The following is a 5,744-nucleotide window of genomic DNA, read 5'->3' as shown; positions in this document are numbered from 1 at the left end:
TATATGTGTTATAAATTATTTTGGTTTGTATCACTAAGAACATGAGTGATGTTTGCAATATATATTAAAAATGTAGTGTGCATGTATTATAAATGTATTATTAAGTGTGTTACCTAAATCATTTGGTTGGTATCACTAAGAAGAGAGTAAAGTTTGCAATATGTATTATAAATATATTGTTCATGATTTTAATACAATTACAAAACATATCTAATTCAACTTTAATACAATTGCGATATAGAACTTTACCTTTTTTGAGTTTCAATCTTATATTTCTCCTAAAATCAATTATAAACTTAACTGAACCCTCTTAAAATTGAGATATAAACTTTAAACTGCATTTTCAATTATTTGTAGGATCAACATATCCAAACTAATCACGAGTTCGTAAGATTCATAAAATGAATTCAAAATTTGAAGCTTTATAGTGACCATCAATGGTGAATTCTTGCTGCTGTAATTTTAGAGATTTGAAATTTTTGTTTGAGAATATAATATTGTAAAAAGAAAATTATTTTTTCATTTCTCTTCTCGTCGTGTTTTTGGATAAAAATAGTGAAATATGGATAAAAATTGATTTGAGAATAATTATTTAAATGAAAATTTTAAAAGAAGAGGAAGAAGAATAAAAAAAGGAGGAGGAAGAGAGAGAATAACACAGAAAGAGGCAAAAAGAAGAAAAATAAAAAGAAGAAGATGAGGAAGAGAAAAAGGTCAGAGAAAGAGGTGAAGCGGTACAATTTTTTAATCCAAAAAATTGTTATATTAAGTTAGAAAAATTATATTGTCATAGATGGTAAATATTTTCTTAATATAGCATATTTATGTGATTTGCCCTAAATAAAATGACAAAGGCTTAGGCCCAAAATAACAAAATACAATTTTTTTTCTTAAAGAAGAATGGGACTCTTAATCCCCTTTCTCATTTTTCGTATACACCTGGTGTATATAGGTCCATATCGACTCTGATTCCTGTTCGTCAATTTTTAAGGGACATGTCCTTTGATTTTATAGCCAGCCGACTCGGATAAAAGGAATTTGAGCCTTTACGGCTCTCCCGAAATGCAAGAAGGAGATAGGAGTTCGTAGTGAACTTGGACAGATTTCACATGCAAACGATAAATAAATTACAGAATAAGCACTTTCGGGAAGGGTTAAGATAAGATAAAAATGATTAAATAAATGGAAAACTCATGAAGACTTGATATATATATATATACATATATATTACTTTATTTTTTATCATTTTCTTTTTTTTTATGTAGGGCCATGGACAATAAAGGGGGAAAAAGTCAATGGCCAAGTTCAATAAATAAAAAATGAACAAACATAAATAAATAAATAAAATCTTAAACTACTAATCTCAAACAAAGTTAGTACAGTTAATATTTTTTCCAATAACATGAAGAGAAGCAGTGGCGTGACTTAGTGAAACAAATAACATAAAACTAAATTAAATAAACAAAACGAACAAATGTTGGTGAACGATCAACTAGCTATCGAGCATCATTAGAGAATAATCCAAGTAAAACTATATTATATTAACTCGAATTTTGGGAAAAAGAATAGCTAAACCAATAAAATGTAATTTAGCATTCAACTACTTAGACTGATTAAGGTAATGAAATCCTTCACTTGGACAGACTTATCACACGAATGAACCGCATTTTCCTTATCGAATCAGTATTCGAGACATTGCATCAACCAACATAAGCTAAACACAAGTCTAACAAAGTGATCTTGATATTTAATGCCAAAGCAGGGTATGCTATATTCTAAGAGACTATCACAGATCCATGAAAGACCAACACAAAACAAGGATAAAGGAGGCATGCTAAGGAATTTGCACTTGAACAGTAAAAATAAGCATTTTTTCAGCTAAAATTTTACTCAAAATGGAGAAACAAATATGAGCAAAACAGGATATGCTAGGTAATAACTTGCTGCAGAGACAACCAAAAGAATAACAAATAACAACAAGCCATTATGATAAAAACACAACTACACCATGTGACTAGCTAGACCAAAGTATTTTGAGAACTTAAGCCTACACAAATAATGATTCCATACCAATATTAGAGCAACAGAGAAATACCGATACAAGGTGCGAATCTATAAAACTTTGACTCGACCACATAACAGAATCACGTGAATGAGCCCGGACTCTTAATCAACAAAACGATGTAAACAATGAAACAACAAGAGACAAGGAGAACATTTGTGACAACAAAACGAGTACGCCGTTGGTTTACGACCAGCAATCACATATAGAGAATAGCTTCTTGAACCTTAACAGGTGAACACATCGCATAGTCGAGAGCCAAATCATCTACACAGGAAGAATAAAATGAGCATGAACTGAACTTAAATTTACCTTTTATAGTGCAGCCAACTGAGCGAAAACTAGCAGGAGAACAGCCCTTCACAACCACAATGACTCGATGAACTTATGTGAGTGGAGAAAATGGACAAAGACCCGAGCAGAGCTTGAAACTCTCGCCCTCCCTGCCTCTGAGAGCTACTCTCGAATATTTGTGCTTATATATTTATAGTTAATAACTCACTGTATTTTCTCTCAAATGGCAACACACTCTACCAATATTTTTCCCAACAATTTTCTCTAAACCCAAAAATTTCCTCCCTTTTCACAGTGAAGAGGATGAGGTATTTATATGGGAAAAATTAGAGTTCACATTTTGGATGAAGAACGGATAGGAACAGGGGCTAATTCGGAATTCTCCCACAAATTCCCAAATTCAATTTTTCTTTCAAAATCATTGTTTGTACGAGTTTTCAACCTAAATCCCCCAAAATTCGGATGAAAAGATCGAGGTGGGTAGATGTTGCAGGACGCAACTGCAGGTCTGCTCCTGCTGCACTATAGATGAAGACGATGAAACTTTCCGTCTATTTTGACGCGTGAAGGAGAAGAAATCGCGTACGGGGCTGTCTGGTACGCGCTACTGCTGTTGTGCGATTGAAGCTGGGTTTCTTTTGTGAAGGAAAAGGGAAGTGGGCCGGGTCGGGATCTGAATTTAGTGGGCTGGATCGGTCATATTAGAGAATTGGTATGGGCTGCTGGAAATAATATAATGGGGCTGTTTGGACATTTGAATTGGAACGTTGGGGAATTAAAATGGGTTTGAAAGTGGGCCAAGTTGGGTCCAAAAATTGGAAGAAAAAGGTTTATGGGAGTAGGCAAAATGTACTTGAAATTACATTTACAAAAATGGCCAAACGAATTTCAATTGTAGCCAATCAAAATTAAGAACATAGTCGAGTCGATTAAATTAGTAAATTTGACTACTAATTAAATAGGGCGAATTAATATAATTAATTAACGAGCTTCTTAATTTTAATGAAATAAAATAATTAATTCAATATACTAATGACTCAAAAATATAAACTACTAATTTAGACAAAATTAATTAAAATACTTACTAAAATTAAAAATCTTTTTTGTGATGATTTTCGAAACGTTTATAAAATATACTAATTACATACGAAATTATATAAAACATATATGTTAATTTAAAACTACAAAAAAGTGATAAAACTATTTAAAATAACTTGCAAACTATAATTATTATCATATATATATATATATATATATATTGAAACTTTATAAATCTAATTATCTTAAATCGTTTGAAATTGAAGAAGCTCGAAATGATCAATTTATATTGTGGAGGCACAAAATTGGGTGTCAACAGTGTTGAAGGAGAGGAATGTGGCTGAAACGCAGCAGCGATGGACGAGTTGGAGCTGTCCATATTGGTGGCGGAAAAAAAAAAACTTGGCTCTTGATACCAAATTAGAATAGAGAAAAAGGTCAGCCGTTAGTCTCTCCCATGACCAAGGCTACCGATATATGATTTATATATAGTCTGATAGTGTAGACAATAGAGTTGTAATACAAAACAAAACCTATCCTAATTATAGAAAATAAAGGACTTGCAATTTACATAAAAGACTTGTGAATATCTACGGAAGAATCCTAATAGGATTCATTATCATCTAACAATTGTTGATGTATATTTTGATAAATAGTTGGTGACAGTTCAAGTAGAATTCACATGCATCTGATAATTTAGATATAAAATTTGAAAAATTAAAATATTGGAACTATATATTTTATCTTTAACTCTTTATGTATTAATGGCTACATTTAAATGTCAATTTTAATTTTGAACGTTAATATTTTGTGGTAATAGAATAAATTACCAAGAAACCTTTTAATTAAGAGTGACTTTATGAGATTCAAACTGATAAATTGGCACATTACTGCCGTAGTCAAACTAAAAGGGAAAATGAAACTTCCAAGTAGAAAATTAAATGGATAACATATACCGTTCATTTTAAAAAAATCTTATTTAGCTCTTATAAATAAAAATACGTAAAAATTTAATTTAGTGATTTTGTGTTTTATAAATAAAAGTACGTAAAAAGTTAATTTAGTGATTTGGTGTATCAAGAAGAAGAAATATATTTGTTAATTAATATAATCAAATAAATAGAAAAAGTATGAATGTAAAAAAGCAAATGTAATAGTCTAAAAGTATGTGATTTCTGTAATTTTCCCATATTTAAAAGGTTTGCCTAAAAGAAGCCCATTTGAGTAAATGTCCAATTTATACACTAGTCCAAATAATTGATACAATTTTGTATCGACGATTACATATATTTTCTCTGTATCTATCATAGTACCATTATTATCTAAAATTATAAGTCCTCTACACACAATAGCTAGAATCTTTAGAAAAATATCCCGAGTCTATTGGAGCAAACAGTAGTTGACTAAGGAACACCACAAGTCAACGAAGAAAAAACAACAATTAACCCCCCCTCTTGCACTTGAGGTGGTAAACTTCTAAAGACTCTTCGTATGTGCTCAATGCCTCAATGGGAGGATATGTTTTTCCTGAGGCTTTTAGTTCACCAATGAACCTACTCAATCATGAAAACATGCTTTCGATTGTTTCTCCTTCCTTCATTTGAAATAGTTTGTATTCGTATACTAGCAAACTGATGATGGTTTCTTTGACTTAGTCAGTTCCTTCATATGTAACCTCTAATTTGTCTCACATTTCTTGGCAGTATCACATCAAGAGATTTTCTCATATTCCTCACCAGTGATAACATTATACAAAACATTTTTCGCTTTAGAGTTTATTTGAATAATTTCCATCTGTTTATTTGTGTAGTTCTCTAAACTTGGAGTAATGGATGGCGGACTTTCATCTGAACTTTTTGAAATAGGAATAGGAATATCACCAAGCTTGATAACTCTCCAAACTTTCACATCATAGAATTTTATGAAAGTTTTCATTCTTACTTTTCAGTGAGAAAAGTGTTTTCTATTAAAATATGAAGGTCTTGTCTTAGAGGTTCCTTCTTGAAATAGTGCACCCTTAATTTCTTCGTGAGTAGTTGATTTGTGGAGTTCCTTAGTCAACTACTGTTTGCAAAGAAGTATAATGAAAGCTAGAAAGTGCGTAAAGTAATATACTGGTTGGGATCCAAAATGGATATTACGTCTAGTCCCCCTTGGGTTGCAAGTATGCTCTCTTCTAGCCTTTGTAACCTTTGATATGAGTACAGAGATGAGTGTAGTTTCACTATTTACACTCAATTTGTTTTCACTTTTTTTTTCTTTTGATACAAAGTCCTACCAACAATATTTTTCTCTTTTTTTTTTGTTTACACGGTAGAACTAAGTAATACAATACTTACTAAAAGTAGAG

Source organism: Solanum tuberosum, unplaced genomic scaffold, assembly GCF_000226075.1.
Source record: "Solanum tuberosum cultivar DM 1-3 516 R44 unplaced genomic scaffold, SolTub_3.0 scf00281, whole genome shotgun sequence".
NCBI lineage: Eukaryota > Viridiplantae > Streptophyta > Magnoliopsida > Solanales > Solanaceae > Solanum > Solanum tuberosum.
Note: the sequence above shows the minus strand (reverse complement) of the source record.